This window comes from Falco peregrinus, chromosome 4 (genome assembly GCF_023634155.1).
Source record: "Falco peregrinus isolate bFalPer1 chromosome 4, bFalPer1.pri, whole genome shotgun sequence".
Classification (NCBI taxonomy): domain Eukaryota; kingdom Metazoa; phylum Chordata; class Aves; order Falconiformes; family Falconidae; genus Falco; species Falco peregrinus.
The window spans coordinates 120,728,428-120,742,707 of NC_073724.1; the positions used below are offsets into that span (position 1 = coordinate 120,728,428).

The window sequence follows — 14,280 nt, forward strand, 5'->3', positions numbered from 1 at the left end:
CCGCCCACGCCCGCCGGCCCCGCCCCGCCGGGCAGCGCGGCCCGGAGCCGGCCGAGGAGGGGCTGGGCTGCCGTTCCGCGCCGGGGCTCGGTGCCGCCGCGGGCTCCCCTCAGCCTGCCGGCCCCGGGGCTCTGCGGGGGCCGCCCGCGGGGTGCGGGCTGTGCCCACAGCGGCTGCCTGGGGGGGCTCGGTCCCGAGGCGAAGCTGCTGGCCGAGAGCAGCTGCCGCTCGGTGTCACAGCCCCCCGGCCCGCCGCTGACCCCGCCCTGCAAGGCGCTGCACTTGCTTACAGACGCCCTGCCGAGAGCAACCGAGCTGCCCCTGCGAGCGGCTGGCACAGCGACGGAGCGGAAAGCAAATCCTCGCCGGAGGGTACGCGCTGCCGGGGGCAGGTGGGGGGGAGGGAGGGAAAGACCCGCTCACTTGTTCCACCTTCCAGCCCTGCCGCGTACTCTGCACCCCTTCACTCCGGTAACACCTCACTTTCCCGTCGCAGGGAACGGCTATGAACACAAGAGGTTAAATCGTGCAACAGCTCATAATGGCTTAGTTATGCAAGGAAAAACCTAGTGTGAGCTTTTCCTAAGCCACATATTTACACCACTCGTTTCTTCCTACTAAAAAAGTGCAGTCCTGCGAAGTCTCTTCTATTTTTTAAAAAAATAATTTAAAGGTGCTGTTACTAACAGATGCTTCCAAATGCAAACAGAGCAAATGCACCCCTAGTTCCCACAGCAAAACGGAATGCATCATACGGAAAGGATTTAACAGCTTGAGCCACGTGGGTGCTTTTGCATACGGAGGCAATAAGTATGAATGCCCGGGCTGCGAGTGGGCAAAGGGCAGGGGGAAGGGCACCCCGCAGCCGCAGCGAGCAGCACTCCCGGGGTCCGGTGGCGTAAACTGGGCTGAGACCCCGCTCAGTGCTCGCCCGGCCGGTGCTCGGCACAGGGTTGGTGGGGCGCTGCTGCCTCCTGGCGACCAAAAGTGGGTATTGCACCCGCCAGGTTGGGGGAGCGCTGCTGCTGTGACCCGGCGGCCAAAAATCGGTGCTGCGACGCGCATGCGCGGTGGCGCCTCTCCAGTCGGCGCTGCCGGCCGCCGTTAACGGCATCACGATCCCTTGTTGCGGGTAGCGCCGCGGCGCCCGCTGCTGCTGCCTCCCGGTAAGGAGGCGCCGCTGCCGTCCCCCGAGCACGTTGCCAGAGCGTGCTTGGCACGGGAGTACGGAACTGCCGCGCCGTTGCAACCCCGGGACAAACGCAGCCCGCGGGTGCTCGCTGCTGCAACGGCCCCGCCCCTGGCGACAAGCCCCCACCTGGGGACCGCAGGGTGCGGGGCAGCTGCACCCCTCCACGGTTTAATTTCCCGCCCACTCGGACACGCCACGCTTGAGCCCGGGTCTTACCCGCCGAGCGCGCATGCGCTGCCCGTAGGTTTGCCGGTAACGCTACTGCGCACGCGCGATATAGTCACTGGCAAAACTAAGGGCGGCGCACGCGCGGAAATGCTGTGACTCCGCTGGGCGGCGTTGCGGAAGCGCATGCGCATTACGAATTGGGGTTCGGGCTAGCGTTGGGGTGGGGTTTGGGGTTCCCCATCTCACCGCAGAAAGCAGGAAGCACAACTTTTGTGGTCCCGGGGGTCCCGGTCGCTGTCCCGGTCCCAAGTCGCAAGGGTCCCGGTCCCGGGGGTCCCGGTCTAGGTCCACGCCCGGGGGGTCCCGTTCCCGGCGGTCCCGGTCCCAAGCCGCGGGATTCCCGAGCCGCGGGATTCCGAACTCGGGGGTCCCGGTCGCGGTCCCGGTCCCGGTCCCGAGCCCAGGGCGTCCCGGTTCCGAGTGTGCCGGTCCCGGTGTCCAGGTCCCTGTCCTGGTCCCGGCTCGGAGCCCCGGGGGTTTCGGTCCCGGGGGTCCCTGTCCCGAGCCACGGGTGTCCCGGTTCTAGTTCCGGTCCCCAGCCGCGGTGTTCCCGGTCACGGCCCGAGCTGCGGTGTCCCGGTCCCGGGGTTCCCGGTCCCGGGGTTCCCAGTCCCGTTTCGGGCCGCGGGTGTTCAGGTCCCAGTCTCGGTCCGAGCCGCGGGGGTCCCGGTCCCGGGGGTCCCCGTCTGAGCCTCGGGGGTCCCTGTACCGAGTCGCAGGGTCCCGGTCGCAGCCACGATCCCGAGCCGCGGGGGTCCTGGTCCCAGGGATCCCGATTCTGGTCCCGGTCACGAGCCGCAGAGGTCCAAGTCCTGGGGGTCCCTGTCCCGGGCTTGTTCCTGAGCCATGGGTGTTCCGGTCCCGAGGGTCCCGGTCCCAGGTTTCCCGGTCCCGGGGTTCCGGTCGCGGTGCCGTCACGCGCCGCGGGGTTCCCGGTCTCTGGCCGCGGGGGTTCCGGTCCCGGGGGACCTGATCCTGGTGCCAGTCCTGAGCTGCGGGGTCAGTCCCAGGGGTCCCGGTCCAGGTCCTTTGCCGTGGGGGTCCCAGTCCCAGGGGTCCTGGTCACGGTACTGGTCCTGAGCCCTGGCGGTCCCGGTCCTGGTCCCGAGCCACGGGGGTCCTGGTCCCAGGTATCCCAGTCCCAGGGGTCCTGGTCACAGTTGCAGTCCTGAGCTCTGGGGGTTCTGGTCCTGAGCCACAGGGGTTCCCTTCTTGGGCGTCCTGGTGGCGGTCCCAAGCCATGGGGGTTCCAGCCCAGGTCCTAAGCCATGGTGGTCCCCGTTCCGGGGGTCCCGGTCCTGGTCTCGAGCTGCAGGGGTCCAAGTCCCGGGCATCACAGTCCAGGCCCCAAGCTGCAGGGGTCCTGGGAGTCCCGGTCCTGAGCTGCAGGGGTTCCAAGCCAGGGGGGTCCAAGCTGCGAAGGTCCTGGTCCCAGGGGTCCTGGTCCCAAGCTGCGGGGGTCCTGGTCCCGAGTCATGGGGTCCCGGTCTTGAGCTGTGGGGGTTGTGGTCCCAAGCCGCGGGGGTCCCGATTCTGGTCCTGAGCCACTGGGGTCCAAGTCCCGATCCCAAGCTGTGGGTGTCCAAGTCCCAGGGATCCCTGTCCCAGTCCCGAGCCACAGGGGTTTCGGTCCCAGGGGTCCCGCTCCCTACACAGGGTGTCCCCTCATAGCTGAGGTCTCCAAAGTTGCTGCAAGAGGGTCCAGCTTTTGTACTATTGAATAAACAAGCTCACCTAATGGCAAATGCAGAAACATCTGGTTTCACTCTCCTCTCAGGTCCCACCAAAGCCTGGCCAGGGCTCAGGGAGGATGCGAGGGAGTTTCCTTTATCTACTGGATTTTTCTCACCAGGTTCCAAACAAGGCCAAACAGCTGGATTCACAGCCTTGGCCACCTGTCTCTAAGCAAGGAAGGACGCACTATCTCTTCTCTCAGGATTATAGTTTGTCTAAGCTACATCTTTTGCTGAGGATTGTACATAGATCACTAAGGATCATGCCTGTTTCACTCATGACAGGATACTAAATATACATATATATCTATTGTAAAAGAAGAGACTCCAACTCTTATGTGTTACTCTAGGTTTGCAGTTTTAATCGGTCCAGCAGCGTTGGGTCACCTCCGCAGAGAGTGACAAGCTTACAAGATTTTCAGCTCTACATTTACAGTCTCTACAAAGCATTACCTAATCTATTGGTTTCAAACAAGTCTTTTATTAGTCATTATCTTGACAGTCGGTTTCACAAGTTGTTCTATATCTTGACCACTTCGCTATTTTACTTTTTCTTTCAAGGATGATCACTTCAGGTTCTGCACATCTCAGTTCTGAGTAATCACAATGGACAATCTCCACCGTCTCAGCCTCCTAGAGGTCAGGGTCTTGTGTACTTAGAAACTTCTTTGAACTGTCAGGTACAGTCTTACTAATATTAAACTTTCATTGTCTAGCATCTATTTGCCGACCGTGCTTGCAGTCGTGGTCTGAGGCTATACAGGGGACAAAGCTGAGGTGTACAGCCTACAGCAGCATTGATCTAGCATTTTTCCTCCAACATCTATACCATTCAGTTGGCAGCTCCATCTAAAGGTCAACTTTGGCTCGGGGCCTGTGGCTCAGGCCTCACTACATCAGGCCTTCATTGATTTTTAGAACCGTCACCGAGTTTCAGGGCCTAAACTTACCTTGGTTAGCATCTTCGCCAGGTTTCAGGAATCTGAATTTCTCCCCCTAACCACCCTAACACTAAACACAGTAATTTCCCTAACCCTAAGTAACTTTAATGTCCTAAGCCTAAGTATACTAATCGACATAACCTTAATCAGTCTAACTTTAGGGGAAGCCTGCGTCGGGGGTGGGAGTGAAGCAGTGTGGAGGGGAAAGGGGAGGAAGAGACAGCAGGAGAGGAGAGCTAAGGAGAGGAGTTGGGGAGAGTGGCAAGGGCAGGAGAGGGGAGGGGTGGGGAGGGGAGAGGTGGGGAACTGAAGAGAGGGGAAGACAGGAGAGTAAAGAATAGGGGTGGGGAACAGATAGGAGCGGAGGGATTGGAGGGGAGGAGTGGAGATAGGAGAAGAGGAGAGGAGAGGAGAGAGGAGGGGAAGGGAGAGGAGGATAGCTTTCGATGAAATCAGAATATCACTTTTGGCTTTTACAGCTAGAGGTATTTATTTCAGAATTTTAACCAGAATACCTTTGGTTTGAATTACTACTATTATTATTATTAGTAGTAGTAGTGATGTTATTATTGTTATTATTATTGTTATTGTTATTATTACTTCATGAAAACTATAGCAAAATATTTCCATCTGCTTGAAAAACTAAATGCTCTTTCATGGAGTGTTTACATTTCTTAAAGTTGTTTTATTTGTCTGGTCTTATAAAAACTGAGGTCAAACTATCAAACAGCAAAACATGCTCAAAACAACAGCATGCACACTTACACCCTCCTTTTATTCCTAAGTGCACTGTGAAATGTGCTGAGAATCCATCAGATGGCAAGATCACTACTTGATTTATCCCACATCATATTTTCTTACAGGAGAAAAAAAAATCAAGGCTATCTTCTGGGTGGATAAGTGGACTTCCAGGAATTTCTCCCGCAATGATTTGTGCATAATAAGGATTTTTTTTCCTTATCATAGGAGAAGAGCACAAAGTCAATCACAAGACAGATTTAGTGGCCAGCCTCTTAAATATCTACTTGCAGAGCAGAGGCAGAAACGGTCTAATGCCTGGCCTTTTGGCAGATCAGACTGGGTATGGTCAGATGTGCCGGGGTAAATAAACTGCTGGTGCCCTACAGATGACCCACAAAAAATTTGCAATTTTCTGGCACTTTTTCACTCTTCCTTGAACACCTCTACATTACAACTGTTTTTTTTTTCTTCTCCCTTAATTGCTGTTCTTTAAGGGGTGTGGTGCTGAGAGAGGCAAGATTTATATTAAAAGACAGCTTTTTCTTTTTCCCTGCTTGTTCACAGGTTAGTGAATTACTCTATGTGCCTTCCAGGCATCACAGAATCACAGAATTGTTTAGGTTGGAAAAGACCTTTAAGATCATCAAGTCCAACTGTTAACCCAGCACTGCCAAGCCCACAACTGAACCATGACCCTAAGCACCACATCTACACCTCTTTCAAATATCTCCAGGGATGGTGACACCATGGCATCCCTGGGCAGCCTGTTCCAGTGCTTGACAACTTTTTCAGTGAACAATTTTTTTCCTAATACTCAATCTAAACTTCCCCTGGTACAACTTGAGGCTGTTCCCTCCTGTCCTGCCGCTGGTTCCTTGGGAGCAGAGACCGACCCCACCTCCCTACAACCCCCTGCCAGGCAGCTGTAGGGAGCCAGAAGGGCCCCCCGAGCCCCCTTTTCCCCAGGCTGAGCCCCCCCAGCTCCCCCCGCCCCCCCCCGAGCTGTGCCGCAGCCCCTTCCCCAGCCCCTGCCCGGCTCTGGACACGCTCCAGCCCCTCCGGGTCTGCCTGGGGGTGAGGGGCCCAACGCTGAGCCCAGGGCTCGAGGGGCGGCCGCACCAGGGCCCGGCACAGGGGGACGGGCACTGCCTGGCCCTGCTGGCCACGCTGCTGCTGACACCGGCCAGGGCGCTGCTGGCCGCCGTGGCCACCTGGGCACACTGGGGGCTCATGCCCAGCCGGCTGCCGACCAGCCCCCCCAGGCCCTTCCCCGCCGGGCAGTTCCCAGCCCCCTGCCCCCAGCCCGCAGCGCTGTGGGGGGCTGGTGTGACCCACGGGCAGGGCCCGGCACTCAGCCCTGTTGGGCCTCACACAGTTGGCCTTGGCACTCAGGACGATCTGCTCCATAACCTGCCCCAGCACCGAGGTCAGCCAGGCCTGTAGTTCCCTGGATGCTCCTTCTGGCCCTGCCTGCCGATGGGCACCGCACGGGCTGACCTGCCGTCGGCCGGGACCCCCCAGTTAGGCAGCACTACTGGGAGATCATGGAAAGTGGCTCGGTGAGCGCTGCTGCCAGATCCCTCAGTGCCCTTGGGTGGGTCCCACCCGGCCCCGCAGACCTGTGCGTGTCTACGTGGTGTAGCAGGTCACCGACCATTTCCCTGTGGATTATGGGGGCTTCATTCTGCTCCCCGTCCCTGTCTCCCAGCTGAGGGGGCTGGGTACCCTGAGAACAACTGGGGTCTGATAGTTAAAGGCTGAGGCAAAGAAGGCATCGAGTACCTCAGCCTCTTCCTCAGCCTGTGTCGCTATGTTTCCTCCCACGTCCAATAAAGGATGGAGATTCTCCTTGGCCCTCCTTTTGTTGCTAACGTAGTCATGGAAATGGGTTTTATTGTTTTTTACAGCAATAGCCAGATTAAGTTCTAGCTGGGCTTTGGCCCCTCATTTTCTCCCTGCATAACCTCGTGACATCCCTGTAGTCCTCCAGAGCTGCCTGGCAGGTCTTCCAAAGGTCACAAATTCCTCTTCCCCTGAGCTCCAGCCAGAGCTCTCTGTTCAGCCGGGCTGGTCGTCTTCCCCACCGGCTCACCTTTCGGCACATGGGGTCAGCGCGCTCCTGCGCCTTCAGGATTTCCTTCCTGAAGAACATGCAGCCCTCCCGGGCTCCTTTGCCCGTCAGGACTGCCTCGCGAGGGCTCTCAGCCAGGCCCCTCCACAGGCCAAAGCCTGCCCTCCAGAAGTCCGCGGTGGCAGTTCTGCTGACCCCGCTCCTTACTCCTCCAAGGATCTAAACCTCTATCATTTTGTGATCGCTGTGCCCCAGATGGGCTCCAACCACCACGGCACCGCTAGTCCTTCTCTGTTCACAAACAGCAGGACCCACGGGTGCCAGCCCTTGCTGCTCCCCCACCAGCTGTCGGGAAGGTCTCTCCTACACGCCCCAGGAACCTCCTGCACCGTTTCCTCTCTGCCGGATTCTATTTCCAGCAGACACCTGACCAGTTGATGTCCCCCACAAGAACAAGGGCTCGCAGTCATGAGATTTCTCCCAGATGCTTAGGAAGTATTTCATCTGCCCCTTCACCCTGGTTGGACGGTCTGTAGCACACTCCCACCGTGGTATCTGCCGTGTTGGCCTTCCCTCCAATTCTTACCCAGAGAGACCTGACCATCTTGTCACCATCGTCAAGCTCTAGACAGCCAAAACGCGCCCTAACGCCCAGGGCTGCCCCACCGCCTCTCCTGCCTTGCCTGTTGCTTCTGAAGAGTTTATAGCCATCCGCTGCAGCATTCCAGTTGTGTGAGTTATCCCACCTTTTATGGCAGCTATGTCATCGTTTTCCTGCTGCATGATGGCTTCCAGCTCCTCCTGTTTGTTGCCTGTGCTGCATGCATTGGTGTAGATGCACTTCAGTTGGGCTGTTGATCCTGCAGCCTTTTTGGGGGAAGAAGCCCTCATTCCTACATGACCATTCTCAGACGGTGATTTCTTCTGTGGTTTCTAAGACATCAGTAACCCTTGCACTTTTGCTGCTGCATGGATCTCCATCCCCTACCTCCACTGAAATGGTAGACCTCACAAGTGATTATGACATACCTAGGTTTAAGCAAACCCCTGTGCCAACACCTAAACCAAAGACAAGTCAAGCAAGGTTCTCCTCCTCCTCTATTCTGCCCTGGTGAAGCCGCATCTGCAGTACTGTGTCCAGTTCTGGGCTCCCCGGTTCAAGAGAGACAGGGAGCTACTGGAGAGGGACAGCAGAGGCTACAAAGATGCTGAGGGGATTGGAGCATCTCCCTGACGAGGAAAGACTGAGAGAGCTGGGGCTGTTCAGCCTGGAGAGCAGGCTGAGAGGGGATCTTATCAATGCCTACAAATATCTCAAGGGCAAGTATCAAGAGGATGGGGCCAGGCTCTTTTCAGTGGTGCCCAGTGACAGGGTTAGGCAATGGGCACAAACTGCAACACGGGAACTTCGATCTGGATATGGGGAAAAAATTCTTTACTATGAGGGTGACAGAGCACCGGGACAGGCTGCCCAGAGAGGTTGTGGAGTCTCCTTCTCTGAAGACATTCAAAACCTGCCTGGACATGACCCTGTGCAACCTGCTCTAGGAGAGCCTGCTTGTTGGGCTAGATGGTCTTCAGAGGTGCCTTCCAACCCCAACCACTCTGTGACAAGCCAAGACTTGTTGTCCCTTACCAAAAGGGAGCAGGCTGAGATCAAAATCACCTAACAACAGGAAAGGAGTGAGATTGTAAGAAAACCCTATAGAAAAGCGTTTCGTATAATACGTTGTGTGCTGATCATATTCTCAGCTGTGTCTGAGAAGAGTGGCTGGATGCTGACCAAGGCAACATCAGTGTTTCTCTAGGAGTTCACCACCCCAGATTGGTGGAGGGGATATTCCTAGTGGAAACAGAAATACTCTATCATTGACTGGTACTGGAGACTGAACAGGGAGCAGAGAAAGAGAGAAGGAATGCCCTGAGCCTTTTATCATCTGTTTTATCTACTGTTGACTTTGCAATCAAAGCCAGCAGCTCTCCTCTTTGGCCCCCAGTTAGAAAGCAAATTGTCACCAGCCAGTGAAGCGGAGTTAGAGAGCAAGGGACAAAATCTCACGAGTTCAGAGCTGGAAAGCGTCTGACCCACTGACAAAAATCTCATCTGCAACCAAAGCAAATCCAGCCTTGTCTGCTGCCCAGGCGAGTCCTGACATCTGGATTTATAGACATAGTTACCACTACATTAATGAGCTCGGGAAAGCATCTGCTGCCAGCTTCATTACAGATGGGTGGAAAAATACCATTCTGAGGAATCCCCCAGATGGACATAAATATTTAGCATGTGATCAGCTGCTCAGTATTCCCCTGACCTGAATAAATCTGTATTGTTTACCCTGCCTTCAAATAAAAGGTCCATAATAGGATGACTCCCCTCACTCAATCTTTCTGAGGGGTGCAGTGGAGACAGCTGGTTTATATCTCTCCGTAGCCCCTGTACCCCTCTATCTCTGGCAGAAAAGCTGTTTAAGGCCAAATCATCTCTCTGAGGCAAATTCAGTTCAGCCCAACAGGACATTACAGTAATTCATACTGCCTGTAGTGTGAAGGCTGGTGCTGCTCAGCAGCTGAAACAACCCACTCTTGGGTCTTCCAGTTTGGAGCAGGCATTACATGGGCGAGTTGTAAACTCAGCCTTTTAGGCCCCAGGAACAGCTATGTGGCTTCAGCTTACACTTCTTTCTAGTCCAATAGAGGGTGCAAATAGATACAGAACCACAGAACAGTCTGGGCTGGAAGGGACCTTCAAGACCAGCCAGTCCCACCCCCCGCCAGGGGCAGGGCCCCCTCCCCCCAGCCCAGGCTGCTCCCAGCCCCGTCCAGCCTGGCCTTGAGCCCTGCCAGGGATGGGGCACCCACAGCTGCTCTGGGCAGCCTGGGCCAGCGCCTCGCCGCCCTCACGGGGAAGGGTTTCTTCCTCATGTCCAACCTAAATCTCCCCTCTCTCAGCTTCAAGCCATTCCCCCCTGTCCCACCACTCCCTGCCCTTGCCCAAAGCCCCTCCCCAGCTTTCCTGTCGGCCCCTCCAGGCACTGGGAGCTGCTCTAAGGTCTCCCCGCAGCCTTCTCCTCCCCAGGCTGCACAGCCCCAGCTCTCCCAGCCTGTCCCCGCAGCAGAGGGGCTCCAGCCCTCTGACCAGCTCCGTGGCCTCCGACGGGCCCGCTCCAACAGGTCCGTGTCCTTCTGATGTTGGGGGCCCCCGAGCTGGACGCAGCGCTGTGGGGGGGTCTCAGCACAGCTTTCACTGTGTATTGCCCTGGCAGTTTGTGGCTAATGGTATACTTGAGCTAGAAATGGTATCTTTGAGTTAAAACACCCTATAGGATTTTTCTTTCATGAATTTTGTCCATTTGCTTTCCTGAGCCCATGTAAAATTTTGACATCCACAATGTCTTTTGGTAATGACTTCACAGATTAATGACATGCAGAGAAATACCTATATCAGCCAGTTCATAGCTTCCCACCTGGTAATGTAACTAAATGACCTGTAGTTTGTGCACTATGAAAATGACCAAATATTCCTTTTTTGCTTTCTTTATTGCTGTCTTTAAATCACTTCTGGCATCTGTCATTGTCGTGGTTTAGCCCCAGCCAGCAACTAAGCCCCACACAGCCACTTGCTCACTCTCTCCATGTCAGGATGGGGGAGAGAATTGGAAGGGTAAAAGTGAGAAAAGCCATGGGATGAGATAAAGACAGTTTAATAGGTAAAGCAAGAGCTGTGTGTGCAAGCAAAGCAAACCAAGGAATTCATTCACTGCTTCCCATGGGCAGGCAGGCGCTCAGCCATCCCCAGGGCAGCAGGGCTCCATCATGTGTAACGGGGACTTGGGAAGACAAACACCATCACTCCAAATGTCGTCCCCCCCCTTCCTTCTTCTTCCCCCAGCTTATATCTACTCAGCATGACGCCGTATGGTCTGGAACATCCCTTTGGCCAGTTTGGGTCAGCTGTCTTGGCTGTGTCCCTCCATCCCTCTCACCCGCAGGGCCCCAGAAACTGAAAAGTCCCTGACTTAGTACGAACATCACCCAGCAACAACCAAAACCACCAGTGTGCTATCAACGTTGTTCTCATACAAAATCCAAGACACAGCACTGCACCAGCTACTAAGAAAAAAATTAATTCTATCCCAGTTGAAACCAGGGCAGTCATATTTCTCTTTATCAGGCTAAAATGTCTCTGCCTGTCTAGTGATGTCTTTTCCAGCTCTCCCAGCCAGCCTGTGGTTTTGCATTGGAGTCAGGCAAAGACTATTTCAATTCCCTTTGGCCAAGGAATTGCAGACAATGCAAGGGATTGTAACCAAGCAAGCTCGTGTCTGCATGCAAGTAGCAGACTACAAGAGCTGAAAGAATTGAGCCTGCAGAAGCCCTGGCACAGACTATGGGAGATGTACATCAAAATCCATGTTCTGCCACTGACTTGCTGGGCAACCCTGAGCAAACAAAGCAGAACAACAGCCCCCTGGGGCACTGGACACCCATGTCCCATCAGGTTCAGCGGGAGACAGATATTTCCTACTTTGGAGGTATCCATGCTGCTCTCATTGCATGGAAGCTGAGCAACTTCCACTAAAAGAGGGCCGTTGAGATGCCAAAGGCATTATGGATGTGGGGCAGTGTGTGCCTGTTTAAGCATGTTGATTGATGGGCCTGGTGCAGAGGAGTGAAGGCAACTCCAAGGGTTCACCATCATTTATTTTCACGTGGCCTGAAGATGCATCTATTCATGTGCATAAAGGCAGCTTTTTTTCTTCCCTTGTGTCATTATGAAAGTAAAAGTTGATTCAGAGCCGTTCTGCAGTTTTAGACACAGTTTTTTTGATGACAGCTTGTGCATGCCATTCACATCAGGGGTTAAAAGAGGGCTTGGCCCTGAGTCTGCTGTAGTGAGTAAAAGGCTTTTTATTAGCTTTCCTGTGTTCTGCATCAGGCTTCAACAGTTAAAAAATGGAGGGGGTGGATTTAGTTACTATGAAGATCTTTGATACCATTGCTAACACCTCCTGTAATAACTCCTGGAATGCCTTAATTAATGAAAAAGAGGAGAGAGCATGGTGTCTCTGAAAAGCATAGATCTCCTCCATTATTTGTAATTTCTTCTAGAAACTGGGGCCCTGGGAGTGCACTGCTTGAAGTGAAGGTGGGGAAAAACTAAGAAAACCAGGCTTTATTGTGCTATTTTTATATTTCTTAACAGGCTCTTGGCTCAATCCAGGCTTCTTAGTTAAAAGGGTCTTAGCCATATTCTTCCTAAAAGGAAAGAAATGAGGTGAAATAGTTCCGGGAAGATGTGGACTTACTAGGAGAAATTTCTCATGGCTGATTTATTTTTAACTAGATCTGAACATGATTGCAGCCTGGTTTGCTTGGACTCAAGCCATATGCTTTACAGTTTACCGAGATCTTGTATTGTAGATTTCTGTCCCTCCACAGCCAAAGGGATGTGCCCAAAGTGTACAACATACAATTTTCATAGGCACTTTAATCTGTGTGAGTAATGGTGCACTAAAAACGGTCCTTCTGATAAAGAGCAATGTTCACTAGAAGCAGGACAGGTGGTCAAATGCAGTAACACTAAGCATCAGATTCTGAATAACCGAAGCGATCAAAATGCAACTTCCCCACCACCCCCTGCCCCCTTCCTCCACAGTTTTCCAAAACTTCAGCTTTCCAGATCCCACTCCTTTCCTCCACCAGTAGCATGGACATCTCCAGCAAATGTTGTTTCAGGATCTGACCTCTTTCAATGAAACACTGCAAAATCAATGCAATTGCAAAACCTCAGAGATTTGGTCACCAGCCTCAGCATAAGAAATTAGTAGCTGAAGGAAGAAATCAAAGACAGGCAAATTCTGAACCATGGCTGGCAAGCCAAGATGGGCCTTTACAAGACGTTGGTGGAAGAGTTGCAGAAGAAAGAACATTAAAGACACGCTGCAACAAAGGGAAGAGAGTCTTTGACTGCTAGAATACAAAAACAATACTCTGAAGAGTGCCAATTAACAACTCATCTTGCAAATCAGTGGTATGGCTGACCAACTGGCTGCATGTGAAGACTATCAAACTATAACAGACATGCTAGGAGACAAAGATGAGGCTCAAAACCTAAAAAATTTTGCTCAGTGTCTCTAGGACAAATTGGAAGGCATCCAGCAGCAATACAGGAAAGAAAAGCAACAGACCTCTTGGTTATAGGAGGCATTGAGAGAGCTTATCCATATATACAAAGTCAGAGGAATGATATAATGCAGGATGGCTGGAAGCAGCGAAGCAAGCAGCTCCCCACAGATGTGACCATGAGTATTGGTTCCCCATGGGCTCATTGCAGGAGAATGGAGACAGGATCAAGATGATGAAAACTCCTCAGAGCCAGCTGTGATGAGACAACTGCACTGGCTCAAGGACCTCAGGAAGATTTTATCCCTCTTCATAGCTTGTGTTGCACTTGTGTGTTTTGCACCATTTTGTCAAGGATTATTTCACTGCTGACATTCTTCTGCTCTTAGTGAAAACATCAGTTGTGGACCTCCTATCTCAATGTCTTATTCTTTATCCTAAATGGAAATGGTCTCTTGACAAATTAGATTTGCTGTAGTCCCCTGTTTGAGAACTTCTGTTCATAAGTTAAGACTTAGTTTTGTGTCATACATTTGTTATATAGATATTTATTTAAAATATGTATAATTTAGATAAACCCATCAAAACAGATTGTCGAGTAGTTGTCCTTTCAGTTACTTGTTCACTGAACTGCTCAAGGAATTTCTGTAGACATCAGAGAAATTATTCATTCATTTAAAGCCTTATTTTACTTTTTTGGCATTTCACCCAACTATTCCCAAAATGAAGACTGTTTTGCTGTGCTTCTTCAGATTTCTTACAGCACAGTGAAGAATTCAGTTTGATCCAACTGCAGCTTTTTCTTCAGGAACTGGTGCTATAGAGTGGAGAAGGAAGATATGTTGGACTGATGAGCGAACAGATATTTGATAAGTTAAATGACTTGGTTGAGGTCACTTAGGGAAGAGTTGGCAAAGACAAATACTGGGTCAACCTAGAGACTTGATGCAGAGTCACCCTGCTCTCTAGAAAGAAGACAGGAAATAAAATAAGCTGTCTCCAGGGCTTAATTAAACCACAGGTGACGACAGTCGATACATGCAATATCCTACTAAGGCTGCTAAGAGTACATGCATCTGTGGGGAATGGCTCAAGCATGACCGAGGTATTATTTTTATTTCAAGAGGATGAGCCACATCCTAGTGGGACTTGCCCAGGCTTCCTCAAAGCAAAAAAGGGGAACATGATCTGTGCAGCTATTTCATTTTTTCTGAAGATTTTTTTTTTTTTGGCATCCCAGAGGTCTTCAGA

General features: G+C 52.7%; 1 long non-coding RNA gene across 1 annotated transcript; it reads left to right on the forward strand.

Moving 5' to 3' along the window:
* The first annotated feature begins 87 nt into the window (after positions 1 to 87).
* Positions 88 to 5,719, forward strand: LOC106112981 (uncharacterized). Its single transcript, XR_008746891.1, has 3 exons — positions 88 to 372; positions 3,715 to 3,833; positions 4,958 to 5,719. It is a non-coding gene; the product is annotated as an uncharacterized LOC106112981 (long non-coding RNA).
* The last annotated feature ends 8,561 nt before the right edge of the window (positions 5,720 to 14,280 follow it).